Here is a 19,287-nt window from a genome sequence, read left to right as displayed (position 1 = left end):
ATCTATCTATCTATGTAAATAAAATTAGGTACAAAGTGAATACCTAAAAGTGAACATTTCCAGAAAAAGGAAAGAAATCACAGCAAGGTGCCAGAGTCTTAGAGATTCAAGTCTCTTTTTTTCTGAGCTCCCTTTAAGCAATTTATCAGAAATGCTTACATAGAAATGCTTTTGATTGAAACCTAGCTTCCCCTCCTTACCTAGACAGAATATTCTATAGCTTCCAGCAATGCATCACACTCAGTAAGGCCTGTGCCAGTGAATAGTCCTGAAACTTAAGGTTTATGAAGATTCTGCCTCTGACTAAATTCTTTAGGGGTTCAAGACACATGAGACGAGGTTTCCAGACCCAAGTAAATTACAGTGACTTACAGCCATTAGACCTCCCAAGAAAATAGCTACTTGGTGTTGTTTATCCACTTGAAACAGTTCTACTAGCAAATGGATTCAAATGGAAACACTTTTTTTTTAATTTAAAATTTTATTGTAAAATAAATTTAGACCTATAGAAAAGTTGCAAAATGTTATGAAGAGTGCCCATACTTCACTCACCTTCCCCTTATGTTAACACCTTGCAATGTATATTTGTTGATACCAGGAAATAAGCATTCTTAGAATACTATTAACTAAATTACAGACTTTATTCAAATCTTATCAGGCTTTTAACCTATTTTCACCCTGAATCTATTTCTGTTTCAGGATCCAAATCAGGATCCCACACTGCATTTAGTAGTCATGTCTCCCTGGTCTCTTCCTATTTGTAAGTCCCTCAGTCTCCCTTCAATTTTCATGACCTTGTCACTTTTAAAAAGTCCTGTGGGCTGGGTGCAGTGGCTAATGCCTGTAATTCCAACACTTTGGGAGGCTGAGGCAGGTGGAGCACCTGAGGTCAGGAGTTCAAGACCAGCCTGGATAACATGGTGAAACACCAACTCTACTAAAAATATTACAAAAATTAGCTGGCCGTGGTGGTGGGCACCTGTAATCCCAGCTACCTGTGATATTGAGGCAGGAGAATCACCTGAACCCAAGAGGCGGAGGGTGCAGTGAGCTGAGATAGCAGCATTGCACTCTGTCTCAAAAAAAAAAAAAAAAAAAAAAGAAAAAAAGAAAAAAGAAAAAGAGTTCATATGTATTTTGTAGACTATTTATCAATTTGTGTTGTCTGATGTTTTCTTATGAATAGATCGAGGCTATGTATTTTTGGCACAAATACTACACAAATGATGTTATGCTCCTAGGTCATAATCCAGTACCATTACCTATTTTCTTGCTAAATTGTTTCAACCTTGGTCTTACGATGCTAGTTTAGGCTGGTTCCTGTTATCATTTCAATGTTCCCTTTTCCTTTTTTTCAGCATTTATTTACTTTGTGGCACCAAAAGTGTTCCAAGCTCATCTTATATTTTCCCTTCCCCAGCTCTGGATCAATGACTTTCCCAGGAAGGTTGATATTAGGTCTTTGTGATTGATGTGTTCATCTCTTTGTTCCTAAAGTTCTGGGCCTTCAATGGTTTATTTCCTAAAACTAATAAATATATGCATTATCAATCACTAGTAGCAGGCTTATGTATACCTTTTCTAAACTGCATTGTAAAGGAACCCTGAATATGAGTTCTGGCCACATAATCAAAGGCCAGGTATGAGCCTCCAGAAGGACATTCAAGTAAGCCTTTCAAGAACGATGCTCAAGAAAGAAGTCATCTCTCATATTTCTCTTTCCTTATTTCCCATGTTTAACTGGCTGCATCTGTGAATCCTCTCACAAGCCTGTCCCCTCTGCTCATCTTCACTGCCACTCATTGGTTTTGATCCTTCCTTTGTCCATGGCACAGCCTCCTAGTGGTCTTCCTGCTTTCATTCTCTTTCCTTCAACTCGTCTTCCACATAGATGCATAAATGATGGCTCCATTTGCAGATCCAACCTCATTGGTTACTCCTGAAGCTAGAAGAGGATGCTTTTTCTATATTTTGGTGTTTTTTTCTGAGCCTATCATTGGTGATATAGTTCTTTCATCTCAATAGCAATGGTTCTCAAACATTTTGTGTAAGAGAATCATCTGGAGAGCTTGTTAAAATATAGCTTGCTAGGGTCCACTGCCAGATTTCCATGCTAGTAAGTCTGGGAGGGAGTCTGAGAATATATACTCCCTGCAAGTTTCCAGGTGTTGCTAACGATGCTGGTTCAGGGAACTACTGACCAACAAGATAATGTCCAAACTGCTTAATGAGAAACCTAAGACCTTTTAACAGTTAGGTCTTTGCACCTCCCATCTGTCTACCTTTTTCTCAAACATGCTTTTCTTTTGCACGTCTTACACAACCTTTGCATATTCTAATTTCCCCATAGTTCTGCCTTTTCCTCTTTGTTTCCTACATTTCTCTACATTTTGCAGATTACTATTCTGGCTCCCCTCTCTGCAGTCTTTCCTGTTCTTCCAACTTCAGAAGGCTTGTCATTCCTCTGGGGCCCAACAGTACTTGATACATAACTTACTATGAAAATCACAACTTGGTGTTGGAGTTAGTAATTTACTCATTCACCCAGTAGTTGTTGAGTTCTCTAGAAGCAGGACAGTTCCAAGGTCTTCTTTAGCCTTGGCTCTCCAGCACTCAGTCCTCATAACACCCAACCCAGAATCAGCACTGAATAAATGTTGAAAGAAACATAACCTTTTCAAGGAAGGTGTTATGCTCTTTACAATAAAGGAGGTAATAAGGAGTTTTCAAGAGCACTTCAAGATTTATTACTGTTACATTACAGGTGAAAGTTTATTTTAAATAAGAGATTATCTTATGATATGGAATTAGCTAAAGATTTAGGGACTCTGATCACTTATTGAAACCAGGTAATTCGAATCAGGGTTCTCACACAAGTTTAGGATGGACTAGTGGTCCGGCAACATGGCATGAAGTGAAACAGAGATTTGGCAATTCTGCTGTGATCCAGACTGGTAATTCAGCCTTCTTTTCTGTGTGGGCTGTTAATTGGTCTACCTGAAGAATTGCCAATCGCCCTTCATAGCCTATTTTTACTGTTAACAGATGTCAGCTATTATAGTGACCATCCTTAGTCTTCTTAACTACATCATATTTATCGACCGAACTCTAGAACCAGGGTTCTTAGCCAACCCTTGATAGTCATTGAAAAGATCTGGTGGCCTATGAACATGGATGGAAAACCATCACGTATTAATTTTCACTATGTTATAACTGACGTATTTCCTTCAATTAATTACTGATATAGGCAACAAACACAATTGTACTGGGGGTATCTGATAACTTTTTGTCATTGATAGAAATTATTGGTATTTTTATACTGTATTGTAGCAGTTATTTCTGCTTACAATTACTTTAAAATTACACTAGTTATTAGATGTGATAATAAAGAAGCACATACACTATTATATCATACATTTTGAAATATTCGGTATCTGTATTTCAACATCAGTTGCTTTCTCTAAGTGTATTATTTGCATATTTAACACAAAAATCCTATGTGTTCTATTTTATATATTTAAAACATTATTCTGAAAGTGGATCCATAGTATTTAAAGGGAAGGGGTCCATGACACCAGAAAGGTGAAGAACCTCCACTTGAGAAGGTAAGGTTAGGATTGAATTCAGTTTACTGTGAAACATAATTTAGTAGGAGAATTTTTAAAAAGCAATGGAAAAAAAATTCAAGTTCACTTTGGATGCTCAAGTGTCCATTTAAGGAGTTCATAAAATAAAACAATACTGAGTTATAGCACAATGCTTTCTTCTATTATTGTGTACAAACTGCAAGTGCAATAATCCTTGATTTCTTGGGCTACATGCTCACAGTATGGCAATAGTTAAATTAATTTCTAATATGTCTCATCTCATTATGGATTTATGCAATAGTCTCTTTCAATTTTAAATTGAGCTTCAGGGAAGATTAAATACTTAGGTATTCCAGTTTGTATAAAATTTCTAGATTCATACAAATTAAACTTCCTCTGTCTAAATGACCCCAATCATTCTAATTTAACTAGCTGGAGCTTATTTCCTTTTGACAGGGCTTGTCATGTTGAATCTTACCCATGGAGATGAACAGCATGCCAAGTGGGTAATAAGTATTCCAGATGTTGCCTTGCTGCTTTCCAGCAAAGTTATTAATAAAAGTCAGTTGCTTCTTGTCTTTTTTTATCCTCTAATATTGCTGAAAATCTAAACTTCCTTTCTCCCTATTAAGATATGGTAATTTAAAAGTACAGTAAATGGGCTGCTGCAGAGGAAGGTGATTTTTATACAAGTGGCTATCCATCGTGAATGGTACATCAGGGACTCTTAGGGCAATCTGAGGCTTGATGGGACTGTGGGTGGGAAAGGGTGAAGGAGAATATGAAAAAGATTTGACAGAGCTCTGAGTCTCAGATTGTACATGTGTGCTGGGGAAGATTGAGCATCAAAAGAGCCATTTTATTTACTTTTGGCTGGGATAAGAATACAAGAGGGAATAGCTACCATTACAACCACTTGATTAAAATTGATCTCCACTCGTTAGAGTGCGGTGGGAAGCCTGAAAGCCTCTTGGTCCATTTTCTATGCATACCAATGCCCCATCTCTGCAGTGGTCCAGAGAGACCTCTTTGCAACAACTACCAAGGTCCTTTGGGGGGAATTCATGTATCTGTCCTCAAGAAACTGAAATAAAAGTGAGCTTGGAGTGCAGAGAGAGCACTGGTGGCTGAAGGGAGATAGGAACCTGGAGAGAGATTCAGAGGCCAAAAGTTACAAGGCCTGATTTCAAGAAAACTTCTACATAAAAACATGCCTTTTCAGGCTTACTGGAAAGATATAATTTTTATTAGGTATAATTATTCTTCAGAGCTAGGAAAAGCCTAATGTTAATTATAATAGTTTGCTAGTGTGATGGCTCGAGTCTTTCAAAATACTTCAGGCTTGGTGAACTTTATGTGAATTTTCCTTCAATTAAAAAAATTGGGCCAGGCATGGCAGCTCACACCTGTAATCGTAGCACTTTGGGAGGCCAAGGTGGATGGATCACCTGAGGTCAGGAGTTCGAGACCAGCCTGGCCAACATGGTGAAACCCCATCTCTGCTAAAAATACAAAAATTAGCTGGGCATGGTGGCAGTCATCTGTCATCCCAGCTACTCAGGAGGCTAGGCAGGAGAATCGCTTGAACCCAGGAGACAGAGTTTGCAGTGAGCCAAGATCGCGCTGCTGCACTCCAGCCTGGGCTACAGAGCAAGACTCCATCTCAAAAAAAAAAAAAAAAAAAAAAAAAAAAAAAAAAAAAAAAAAATTGGGCTTTCTTATACTTTGTTCTGCTTTTAAATTAAAAGCCATGGAAAACCCTTTGCATTTTAAAAGATATAGAGGGGTGGTTAATACTACTTCAGATAAAGAGGAGACATGTAAATAATTGGCAAAGTGAAATAAAGTTATTTTCAGAAAACAGTCTCAATCAGCAACAGAACTCACATTTGCACATTCATATATATACCGGCTTGCACCCTCTCTCATCCTTTGATTCTGGTTGTAGCTAACAATAACCTGACATGTAGTTTAAACTACTTTGAACTTCAAAGTGGAAGAAATTTGGCATTAACACCATGTTTGCTGTGAAGTCAAAAGTCAACACTTCCAGTATTTCCAATATGCTTGAACGGTTATGTGGATTTTTTTGTGTTCAGATACAATTTCCTCAAATGTCAACAAAGAAATGCCATTCTGGGTGCAAATATTTTTCTCTTTTATCATCTCCATTAATTTTTCAACTTTATTAAGAATTGAAATTATTGAACTGAGCTATACTGACATCTGCTGGACAAAATCTGCCTTAATAATTAAACGCTTTTAGTAACTTAGGTGGTTACTATTGATTAGAAAGCAAAGCTATGCTAGACAAAATAGAAAGTAAAACTAAGTTCAATATAGTATTAATTAGTATGTAATACATCTAAGTAAGCATTTCTAAGTCCATTTCTCTAGCTGGTGAAATTTTTATTTCAGTTTGATGGTTTAACATACATTTTCTGTGCACTTGTATGCGTTACACACTGCATATATACAAGAGGGTCTGGAGTAGATAACAGGGTCCTTTCTTGTAAAGAGTGGAGGGTCAGATGGGGAAGACATACCATGTATATAAACTGATTTTTTCACAAGTGTTCTCTCCAAGCTGCCTTCTATCAGCATCACAGTAGATGGTCCTATTCCCATTGTTCCCAGAACATTTTTGTGGAGGGGATAAACCAAAGCAGGTCAATTAAGCAATACAGATATAGTTCTTTGGGCATAGGAATTTTTTGTGGGCCTATAAATATGGGTGTGTATTCTAAAATAAAACACCCAGAAAATTAAAGTTACTAAATTTTAAATTAAACGTATATAGAAAATATGTTAACTTCTCTATTTTTAAAACTTAGTATCCATGAATTTTAAGTTAGACACTTTCATCTCTCAGGAATTCCTGGTTACGTGTGATGAGTTCTGGGAAAAAAAAACGCATTGAAATTGTCAAAAGAAAAATCAGAAAAATATTTTTTAAATGTATAAAAATTTTAATAGAAAAATTAAAGTGAGATGTACATATACTTTTAATGTATTTGAGGTGATGTGGGGAGCGATTATAATTTTTTTTTTTTTTTGAGACAGAGTTTTGCTCTTGTTGCCCAGGCTGGAGTGCAATGGCATGATCTTGGCTCACTGCAACCTCTGTCTCCTGGGTTCAAAGAAGGGTGTACTAGAGGTAAGGAGAAGAGGAGGCATGAGCAAAAGCACAGAAATATGACTGATTGACTGACTATATATGGAATTGGAATATGGATTTTGAAACAGTGGTTTTCAAACTTGACCAAGACCAGAACCACTTGGAGGGCTTGTTAAGGCTTATTGCTATTCCCTGCCTCCAGAGTTTCTGACTTAGCAGGTCTTGACTGGACCCTAGAATGTGCATTTCTAAGAAGTTCCAGCTAGTACAAATTTATGTTACTGTTCCACACTGAATTTTGAAAACCAGTGGTCTCAGATAACATGCAACTTTTTTTTTGCCTTGAACACCCAGTTATTTGGTAATATTATTAACTGTCTTAGGAAGTTCAGGTTAAGGGACAACTTGGAGGAGTGGGAAATAGAAAAGGTGATAAATTTGGCTTTTTTAAGGAAACAAGAAAATCCATCAAACCAAATCTACAAAAGGTCTTTTAATATACCTCAATAAAATGTGAAAGCAACTTCTATTTTTTAAAGTTGTACTATTTTCTTATTTTTAAATTGACAAGAACTCAAAGCATTGAAGGTATCTAAGGTGCTAGTATGTGATACATGATACATTGGAATCTGTGTTTTTCACTGGTTTATAAATAGCTTAAGATCTACTTTTAATAATGAAATTTAATACAACATTTTCAGAACTGCTTCAGTCTTGAGCTTGAAAATGACCAATCTGGCACAAAATTCTCAATGTATGGCAAGAATTGTGAGGCTCAAATCGGTGAAGTGATACTTAAATGTATGGTACAATATTGTTAACTTTAAGTACAATATTGTATAGCGGATCTCTAGAATTTTTTATTTTGCATGACTGAAACTCTATACTCGTTGAACTTCCCATTTTTCGCCTCCTGTCAGTCCCTAGAAACCATCATTCTTCTTTCTGCTTCTATGCATTTTAGGTACCTCACATAAGTGGAATCGTGAAGATTTATCCTTCTATGACTGGCTTCTTTCACCTAGTATAGTGTCCCCAAGGTTTACGTAGGTTGTAGCATATGTCAAAATTTCCTCCTTTTTTATGGCTGATATTCTCTTGTATGTACATACCACGTTTTGTTTATCCATTCATCCATGGATAGATTTATACCTATTGGGTACTGTGAATAATGCTTCAATAAACATGAGAGAGCAGATATCTGTTTGAGATTCTGATTTCAATTCTCTTGGAAAAATATCCAGAAGTAGGATTCCTGAATTACCTGGTGGTTCTAGTTTTCATTTTTAGAGAAAACTCTACTGTTTTCCATAATAGCTGCACCATTTTAGATTTGCATTAACATTGTGAAAGTATTCCAATTTGTCCACAACCTTGCCAATACTTGTTATTTTTCTGTTTTTTTTTTTTTTCTGTATTTTTTGTTTTTAATAATGGTCATCCTAGCAGGCGTGATATGTTGCTTCATTGTATTTTTGATTTGCATTTTTCTGATGATTCATGATGTTGAGCATCTTTTCATATACCTGTTGGCTATTTGTATGTCATCTTTGGAGAAGTGTCTGTCCAGGTACTTTGCCCATTTTAATTTTTTTTTTTTTTTTGCTATTGAGTTATAGGAGTTCCTTACATGTTTTAGATATTAACCTCTTGCTACTGTCTGAATTTTGTGTCCCTTTAAAATTCACATGTTAAAACCTGATCCCCAACGTGTTTGTAATAAGAGGTGGAACTTTTGGGAGGCGACTAGGTCATGAGGGCATAGCTCTCATCAATGGAACTGGTGCCTCTATAGAACACAATTGAGGGAGCTGTGTGCCTCTTCTGCCCTGTGAGGATACAGCAAGAAGGCACCATCTTTGAAGCAGAGAGAGAGCCCTCATCAGACACAGAATCTACTGGTATCTTGATCTGGGACTTTCCGGCATCCATACTAAGAACAATAAATTTGTTGTGTATAAATTACCCAGTCTAAGATATTTTATTATAGTAGCCCAAACAGACTAAGACACCTCTTATTATATACAAGCATACTTTGAAGATATTGTAGGTTTGGTTACTGACCACTGCAGTGAAGTATCACAATAAAGTGAGTCACACAAGTTTTTTGGTTTCCCAGTGCATATAAAAGATATGTTTATACTATACTGTAGTACATTAAGTGAACAATAGCATATGTCTTAAAAAGTACATACCTTAATTTAAAAATACTTTATTGCTAAAAAATACTAATGATTATCTGAGGTTTTTGCTGGTGGAGGGTTTTACTTTAATCTTGATAGCTGCTGACTGATCAGTGTGGTGGTTGCTGAAGGTTGAGTGGCTGTGGTAATTTCTTAAGATAACAATGAAGTTTGCCACATCAATTGACTCTTCCTTTCAAGACAGATTTCTCCATATCATGGGATGCTATCTGCATGTGATAGCATTTTACTCACAGTAGAACTTCTCTCAAAATCGGAGCCAGTTCTCTCCAATCCTCCTGCTGCTCCATCAACTAAATTTATGTAATATTCTAATTGCTTTGTTGTCGTTTCAACAATGTTTATAGCATCTTCATCAGGAGAATTTTCATCTCAAGAAACCACTTTCCTTGCTCACTCTTAAAAAGCAACTGCTCATCCATTCGAGTTCTATCATGAGATAGCAGCAATTTAGTCATATCTTCAGGCTCCACTTCTAGTTCTCTTGCTGTTTCTATCGCATTTGCAGTAACTTCCTCTACTTAAGTCTTGAATGCCTCAGTCGTCCATGAGGGTTACTTCAACTTCTAAAATCCTGTTAGTATTGATATTTTCACCCCTCCCATGAATCACAAATGTTCCTAAATAGCATCTAGAATGGTGACTCGTTTTCAGAGGGGCTTCAATTTACCTTGCCCAGATCCATCATACAAATCACAATCTATGACAACTATAATATTACAAAATGTATTTCTTAAATCATAAGTCTTGAAAGTCAAAATTACTCCTTGATCCACAGGCTGCAGAAAGAATATTGTGTTAGCAGGCATGAAAACATTAATCCCTTGTACATCTCCATCAGAGCACTTGGGTGACCAAGTACATTGTCAATGAGCAGTAATTTTTATAAAATAAATCTTTTTTTTTTCCTGATCAGCAGATCTCAATAGTGGGCCTAAAATATTCAGTAAACTGTGCTGTAAACAGATGTGCTGTCATCCAAACTTTGTTGTTCCATCCATAGAGCACAGGCAGGGTATAATTAGCATAATTTTCAAAAGCCCTAGAATTATTGAAATGGTAAATGAGCACTGGCTTCAAGTCATCAGCTGCATTAGCCAGCCTCTAACAAGAGAGTCAGACTGACTTTTGAAGCTATGAAGTCAGACATTGACTTCTCCTCTCTAGCTATGAAAGTCCTAGATAACATCTTGTTTTAATATAATGCTGCAATGTCTATACTGAAAATCTGTTGTTTAGTGTAGTCAGGTTTGTCAGTTATCTGAGCTAGATCTTCTGCTGTAGGTCCTACATTAGCACTTGCTCTTTCACTTTGCACTTTTATGTAATGGAGATGGCTTCTTTCCTTAAACCTCATTAAACAATCTATGCGATCTTCGAACTTTTCTTCTGCAGCTTCCTTACCTCTCTCAGCCTTCAGAGAACTGAAGAGAGGTAGGGTCTTGCTCTGGATTAGGCTTTGGCATAAAGGAAAGTGACAGAGTTGATCTTCTATACAGATCACTTGAACTTTTTTCATGTCAGCAATAAAGCTATCTTGCTTTCTTGTTATATGTGTGTTCACTGGAGTTGAACTTTTGATTTTTTAAAGTTTTCATTTGCATTCACGACCTGGTGCAAAATTTCTCACTTTCAGCCTATCTCAGCCTTTTTTTTTATTTTTTATTTTTTTTAGATGGAGTCTTGCTCTGTTGCCCAGGCTGGAGTGCAATGACATGATCTCGGCTCACTGCAATCTCCGCCTCCTGGGTTCAAGTGATTCTCCTGCCTCAGCCTCCTGAATAGCTGGGATTACAGGCACGTGCCACCACACCTGGCTAATTTTTGTATTTACATTCTCACCAGCAGAGATGGGGTTTCACCATGTTGATCAGGCTGGTCTTGAACTCCTGACCTCATGATCTGCCAGCCTTGGCCTCTCAAAGTGCTGGGATTACAGGCATGAGCCATTACGCACTGCCTATCTCAGCTTTTGACATGCCTTCCTTACAAAGTTTAATTATTTCTAGCTTTTGATTTAAAGTGAGAGAAGTATGATTTTTCCTTTCAGTTGAACACTCACAAGTCATTTTGGGATTATTAATTGACCTAATTTCAATATTGTGGTGTCTTAGGATATAGGAAGGCCTGATGAGAAGGAGAGAGATGGGGGAGCCGATGGTGGTGGAGCATTCAGAACACATATAACATTTATAGGTAAAATTTGACCTTTTTATGTGATGTGGTTCACAATGCTCATAAACAATTGAAATACTAACACCCAATTTCACTGAGAACAGATCACCATAACAAATATAATAATGAAGAAAAAGTTTTAAATATTGCAAAAAGTACCAAAATGTGATACAGTGATGTGATGTGAGCACATGCTGTTGGAAAAATGGCACCAACAGACTTGCTTGATGCAGGTTTGCCACAAACCTGCCATTTGAAAAAAATGAAATTATCTGTGAAGTGTAACAGAATGAGGTAGGCTTGTATATGATTTGCAAATAATTTCTCCCATTTTGAAGATGACCTTTTCACTGTGTTATTTCCTTCATTGTATGGCTATTTAGGTTGATGTAGTTTCACTTGTTTACTTTTGCTTTTATTGCCTGTGCCTTTTGTGTTAAATCCAAGAAGTCATTGCCAGACCAATGTCGTTAAGCTGTTTCTCTGAGTCTTCTTCTAGGAGTTTCATGGTTGCAACTTTTACATATTTAATCCATTTAAAGCTGATTTAAATATTTCTTTTTATTTTGTGGGTACACACTAGCTACATATATTTATGGGGCACATGAGGTATTTTGATACAGGCATACAATGTATAATAATCACATCAGGGTAAACGTGGCATCTATCACTTCAAGCATTTATCCTTTCTTTGTGTTGCAAACAATTCAATTCTTTTAGTTGTTTAAAAATGTAAAATAAATTATTATTAATAGTAATCACCCTGTTGTTCTTCTATCCAACACTAGATATTTTTCATTCTAATTATATCTTTGTACCCATTAATAATTCCCACTTTCCCCACCTCTATCCTTGCCAGCCTGTGGAGCCATCACTCTAGTCTTTATCTCCATGAGTTCAGTTGTTTTAATTTTTTATCTCCCATAAATGAGAATAGGTAAAATTTGTCTTTCTGTGCCTAGCTTTTTTCACTTAACATAATGAAGTCCTGTTCCATCCTTGTTGCAAAAGAAAGGGTCTCATTCTTATTAATGGTTGAATAATACTCCATTGTATATATATACTGCATTTTTTTCCTTCCAACTTTTATTTTAGGTTCAAGGGGTACATGTCCAGGTTTATTACATGAATAAATTGTGTGTCATGGGATTTTGGGGTACAGATTATTTCATCACCCAGGTAATGAGCATAGTACCTGATAGGTAGTTGATTGTCTACCTCCTCCTAGCCTACACCTTTAAGTATTCCAGTGTCTACTGTTTCCTTCTTAGTGTTAGTATATACTCAATGTTTAGCTCCCACCTGTGAGAACAGGTAGAATTTGTTTTCTGTTCCTGTGTTAATATGCTTAGGATAATGGCCTCTAGCCCCATCCATGGTGCTATAAAGGACATTATTTCATTTTTTGTTTTGTTTTTTTGATATTCCATGGTGTACGTGTACCACATTTTCTTTATCCAGTCCTTCACTGATGGGCATCTAGGTTGACTTCATGTCTTTACTATTGTGACTAGTGCTGCAGTGAACATATGAATGTGTCTTTATGACAATTATTTATATTCCTTTGGATATATATCCAGTAATAGAACTGTTGAGTCAAATGGTAGTTCTTTCTCTATTGCTTGTGATTGCCAACTTTGTCAATTTATCAGTACTAAACTGATACAAAACTGATACTTTGGCCTTGTAGCACAGTCTGAAAGTAGTGATGCTTTCAGCTTTGTTCTTTGTGCCTAGGATTGCTTTGATTATTCAGGCTCTCTTTTGATTTCATATGAATCTTAGAGTTGTTTTTTCTAATTCTCTGGAAAAATTCCATTGGCAGTTTGATAGAAATAGTGTCGAATCTATACATGGCTTTGGGCAGTATGGCCATTTGAACGATATTGATTCTATCCATGAGCATAGAATGTTTTTCCATTTGTTTGTGTCATCTGTGATTTCTTTCAGCAGTGTTTTGGCTGAAAGCCTTTTCTGCCTTTATTGAGATAATCATTTGTTTTGTTTTTAGTTCTGTTTATATGATGAATTACCCTTACTGATTTGCATGTGTTGAAACAACCTTGTATCTGAGGAATAAAGCCTACTTAAAACACGGTGGATTAGCTTTTGATGTGCTGCTGGATTTGGTTCACTATTATTTTGTTGAGGATTTTTGCATTATCTTCATCAAAGATACTGGCCTGAAGTTTTCTTTTTTATTGTGTCTTTGCCAGGTTTTCATGTCAGAATAATGCTGGCCTTATGAATGAGTTAGGAAGGCATCCTTCCCCCTCAACTTTGTGGCTTAGTTTCCGTGGGATTGATAATTTCTTTATATGTTTGGTAGAATTGGGCTGTGAATCTGTCTGATCCAGGGATTTTTCTGGTTGTTAGGTTTTTAAATACTGATTCAATTTCAGAACTCATCATTTGTCTGTTCAGGTTCAATTTCTTCCTGGTTCAATCTTGGGAGGTTGTTTGTTTCTAGGAATTTATCCATTTCATCTAGGTTTTCTACTTTGTGTGTACAGAGGTGTTTGTAATACCCTCTGAGGGTTTTTTGTATTTCTGCAGAGTTGGCGTTAACGTCCCTTTCATCATTTCTGATTGTGTTTATTTGAACCTTCTGTCTTTTTTATTAGTCTACCTGGCAGTCTATCAATCTTATTCTTTAAAAGAACCAACTTTTGGTTTTGTTAATCTTTGTATGGTCTTTCAAGTCTCAGTTTCATTCAGTATAGCTCTGATTTTAATTATTTCATTTCTTCAGCTAGCGTTGGTATTGGTTTTCTCTTATTTTTCTAGTTCCTCTAGGTGCAATGTTAGGTTGTTAATCTTAGATATTTCTAACTTCTTGATGTGGATTTTTAACACTGTAAACCTTCCTCTTAACACTGCTTTAGCTGTGTTCCATGATTCTGGTATGTTGTATCTTGGTTTTTATTTGTTTCAAAGAATTTATTGATTTCAACCTCAATTTCCTTATTTGTCCAGATGTCATTCAGGAGCAGATTCTTTATAATCATATGGTTTTGAGAGGTCATCCTGGTATTTATTTCTATTTTTATTCTGCTATGGTCCAGGTGTTGTTAATGATTTAGGTTTTCTTTTAATGTTAAGAATTGCTTTATTACTGAGCATGTGGTCGATTTTGAGCATGTGCCATGTACAGATAAGAAAAATGTATATTCTGGTTTTGGTGGCACAGTTTTTTGTAGATGTCTGTTAGATCTATTTGGTTAAGTACCAAGTTAGGTCCTCAATATCTTTGTCAGTTTTTTGCCTAAATGATCGGTCTAATATTGTCATCAGGGTTAATTCTCCCACCAATACTGAAAAGTCTGCTGTTAGCCTGTTGGGGTAACCTTTGTAGGTGATCTGCCCTTCTCTATAGCTTTCTTTAATATTTTTTTCTTTCACATTGATTTTGGAAAATTTGATGACTATGTGTCTTGGGGATGGTCATCTTGTTTAGTGTGTTACAGATGTTCTCTGAATTTTCTTAATTTGAATGTTGAGCTCATTAGCAAGGTTGGGGAAATTTTTGTGGACAATATCCTTAAATATGTTTTATGAGCTGCTTACTCTCACTCCTTCTCTTTCAGGGACACCAATGAGTTGTACGTTTGGTCTCTTTATATAATTCCATATTTCTTGGGGATTTTATCAATTCTTTTAAATTCTCTTTTCTTTTTGTTTGACTTAGTTAATTCGAAGAACCAGACTTATAGCTCTGAGATTATTCCCTCAGCTCCTTGTATTATTCTGATTGTATTATGAAAATATTATAGTGAGGTTTTCAGCTCTATCAGCTTAGTTGGGTTCTTTCTTAAAATGGCTATTTCTTCTTTCAGTTCTTGTGTTGTTTCATTTAATTCCTTTGATACCTTGGATTGGGTTTCAACTTTCTCTTGAATTTTTTTTTTTTTTTTTTTTGAGACAGAGTTTCACTCTTGTTACCCAGGCTGGAGTGAAATGGCGTGATCTTGGCTCACCGCAACCTCCGCCTCCTGGGTTCAGGCAATTCTCCTGCCTCAGCCTCCCGAGTAGCTGGGACTACAGGCACGCGCCACCATGCCCAGCTAATTTTTTGTATTTTAGTAGAGACGGGGTTTCACCATGTTGACCAGGATGGTCTCGATCTCTTGACCTCGCGATCCACCCGCTTCAGCCTCCCAAAGTGCTGGGATTACAGGCGTGATTGCCATCAGATTCTAAATTCTATGTCTGACATTTCAGCCATTTCAATCTGGTTATGAACCATTCCTGGAGAGCTAGTGCAGTCATCTGGAGGTATGAAGACACTCTGGCTGTTTGGGTTGCCAGAATTCTTGCACTGTTTTTTTTCTCATCTGTGTGGGCTGGTGTCCCTTTAATGCTTGAAGGTGCTGTCAGATATCATACAATGAGACATCACCTCACCCCAGTTAAAATAACTGTTATCCAAAAGACAGGCAATAACAAATGCTGGCAAGGATACAGAAAACATTATTTTAACTGGGGTGAGACGATATCTCATTTGCATGGGGCTTTTTGCTTTTATATTCTTTGAAGCCTTTGAGGCTTTGATTGTGGTACAAGTTGGGCTCAGCTGACTGGCTTAATTTCTGGACAATTTCAGGGGGCCAAGATTCAGCTAATTACTCTCAGCTGCATGCTCTAACTCTGGGTGGCTTGAATCAGGCCCATGTGTTTTTTCTTGGCCCCTTAAAAGTAAATGCTTGCAGTACTGAAAGGACCAAGGTATTCCCTGTCCACTGGCAACAACACTCTAATGTGGGGTGCTGGCAAAAGTGCTTCATTGGGGCAGTGGCAGCAGGGTACATGCTTGTGCACATGAGCCAGTGGAAACAGGGTGGCAGTGCAGTGAGGTTCTTGGCTGTATGTGCCAGCAGCAACTGACAGTGACAAGGTGGCTGGACCTCCACACTCACATGCACCAGCAAATCAGTGAGGGAGGCTGCAAGTGAGTGCAAGCTGGCAAAGTGGTAGAGTGAGGCTGTGGGGAGGTGCTTGCTGGCAGGGACCCTTCTGCAGAAGCTCTCTAGGTGTGGTCAGTCTGAAAAAAAGCTATGGCAGTGGCTGCTGGGATTCGTACTAATTGGACGTCTGAGGCTGTGCTGCAAGTTCAAATGTCCATAGGGGTTGTGGGGTCTTCTGCAGCTAAGATGCTAGAGGCCTATGTTGAGAGAGGGCCACTCCACACCTGTTTAACTCATCTCTTCTTAGGAGCTACTCAGTGCGCAGAGTGAGTCCTGGTGCGTGGTAACCCAGTGCAGCGTTCCTAGCTTTCTCCTCCTTCAGCCCTCCTCCTTCAGTCTGTGTCCTCCCTCTCTCTACTCTCAATGCCTTCCTTTTGAAAATCTACTCAGTGTGTGCCTGTCTTCCTGGTGGTCTGGCCTCTTAGTAGAAGTAGCTCTTCTTGGCTGTGACTGGCAACTAGTTGGCAACTTTGGATCTTTCCACATTTTCTTAATTCATTCATCTGTTGATGAACACTTAGGTTGCTTCAAAATCTTGGCTATCGTGAATAGTGCTGCAATAAATAGGGAAGTGCAGATATTTGATATATTGACTTCCTTTTTTTGGAAATATACACCTAGTGTGGGATTGCTGAATCATATGAAAATTCTATTTTTAGTTTTTTGAGGAACCTCCAATATGTTCTCCATAGTGGATGTTCTAATTTACATTCCAACCAACAGTGTACAAGTGTTTCCCTTTTTCTACACCCCTACCAGCATTTGTTATTACCTATTTTTTGAATAAAAGTTATTTTAACTTGGATGAAATGATATCTTATTGCATTTGCATTCCTCTAATGCTCAGTGATGTTCATCTCTTTGAAGTTCTCTGATAATCAGTGATGTTGAATATCTTTTCATATTATCTTTGCCATGCATATATCTTTTGAGAAATGTCTATTCAGATATTTTGCCAATTTTAATCAGGGAAAATTTATTACATTTTTTTTCTTAAAGAGTTGTTTAAACTTCTTATATATTCTGTTTATTAATCCTTCGTCAGATGGATAGTTTGCAAATATTTTTTTCCCATTTTGTGAAGTGTCTCTTCATTTTGTAGATTATTTCTTTTGCACTGCAGAAGCTTTTGAATTTTTTTTTGTAACTTAATTCAGTCAAATTTGCCAATTTTGTTGATCTTTGCAAAATCAATTCAATTTTGATTTTTACTATTTTCTTTCTCCATTTTATTTCTGACCTAATTTTTTTTCTATCAACTTAGGCTTAGTTTATTCTTCTTTTTGTGGTTTACTGAAGTTAGGTTGTTTGATATCTTTCTTTTTTCATGTAGGTATTTATCACTAAAATTTCTTCCGTACTGCTTTTGTTGTACTCCATAACTTTTGTTATGTTACATTGTCATTTAACTTGTCTCAAGATATGTTCTACTTTTTCTGTTGATTTCTTCTCTAACTCGGCTGTTCAAGAATGTGTTGTTTAATTTCCATGAATACATGAATTTTTGCTTTTCTTCTACCATTAGTTTCTAGTTTCATTCAATTTTGGCTCAAAAATATAGTTGGTACAAATTCAATCTTCTTAAATTTGTTAAGATTTGTTTTGTTATGCAATATGTGACCTAGTCAGGAGAATGTTCCATGTGCACTCAAGAAGAATGTATAGTTGAAGATGTTTTGCCAAATACTTTGTATATGTTTGTTAGGTCAATTTGGTCTATAGCGTTCTCTGTTTCATTACTGACATTCTGTCTGGATGTTCTATCCACTATTGAAAATGTGGTATTAAATATATATATACACACACATATATATATTTTAATATCCCATATATGTGTGTGTGTGTATATATATATATATATTTTCATATACACACAAAATTGTTCTATCTTCCCTGTGAATTGACCCTTTTACATTAGTCTTTTTGGTCTCTTTGGACAGTTTTTATGTTAAAGTCTATTTTGTCTGGTATAAGTTTAGCCAACCCTGCTCTCCTTTGTTTTTTTTTAGTATCCTTTGCATAAAATATCTTTCTGTTTTTTCACTTTATATGTGTCCTTAAATCTAAAATGAGTCTCTAATAGACAGCACATAGCTGAATCATTTTTCTATCCAATCAGCCACGCTGTATATTTTTATTATACAGTTAAATTCATGTACATATAATTATTGATAGGGAAAGAATTACTATTGTCATTTTGCTGTCTTCCGTCTTATGGCTTTTTTTGTCCCTCTTTTTCTCTCTTCTTTTGTGTTTCCATGATTTTTTGTAGTGACATACTTTGATTCCTTTCTCTTTTTGGTGTGTATCTCCTAGAGTTATTTTCTTTGTGCTTATCATGGGGCTGACAACAAATGACATTATTTCAGTCTCTTACAAATACTCAAGACTTTACTTTTTACCCTTACACAGTTACTATCACAAATTACATTTTTATATTGTGTATCAATTAACATATTTTCATAACTATTTTATTCTTTTGTCTTTTAACTTCTTGTTTTAGTCTATTTTTGCTGCTATAACACAATACCTGAAACTGGGTAATTTATAATGATTAGAATTTTTTTTTTTTTTGGCTCACAGGTTTGAAAAATGGGTAGTCCAAGATTGAAAGGTCAGCACTTGGCAAGGGACTTGTTGCATGGTAGAAGGCAGAAAGGCAAGAGTGTGCAAAAGAGGGCCAAACTTACCATTTTATAATTGCACCAGTCCCACCTTTGAGGGGGTTAACCATCACGGCCTAATCACATCTTCAGTGTCCTACCTCTTAATACTGTAACAATGGCAATGAAATTTTAAGGAGTTTTGAAGGGGACAAACATGCCGGTCAAGGCACTTATATACCAGAATTAGAAGTAATTTATACATCACTGTTACAGGATTACAGCATTCTGTATTTGTCTATATATTTACCTTTACCAGCAAGGTTTTATACTTTTATATGCTTCCATGTGGCTGTTTAGTGTTCTTTTCAAATTGGAGCATTTCCTTTAGCCTTTCTTGCAAGACAGGTCTAGTGATGAAATCCCTCAGCTTTCATCTATCTGGGAATATCTTTATTTCTCTATTTTAAAAAGGTAGTTTCATTGGATATAACATTCTTGGTTGACAGTTTGGTTTTTCTTTCAGTACTTTGATTATATAATCACTCTTTTCTGGCCTATAAGGTTTCTAATGAGAAATCTGCTGATAGTTTGTTGTTTTTTTTTTTTTTTTTTTTTCCTGTTGATAGTTTTATG

Source organism: Sapajus apella, unplaced genomic scaffold, assembly GCF_009761245.1.
Source record: "Sapajus apella isolate SASKATOON/1434 unplaced genomic scaffold, GSC_monkey_1.0 scaffold10, whole genome shotgun sequence".
Taxonomy (NCBI): Eukaryota; Metazoa; Chordata; class Mammalia; order Primates; family Cebidae; genus Sapajus; species Sapajus apella.
This window is presented reverse-complemented; position numbering follows the sequence as displayed.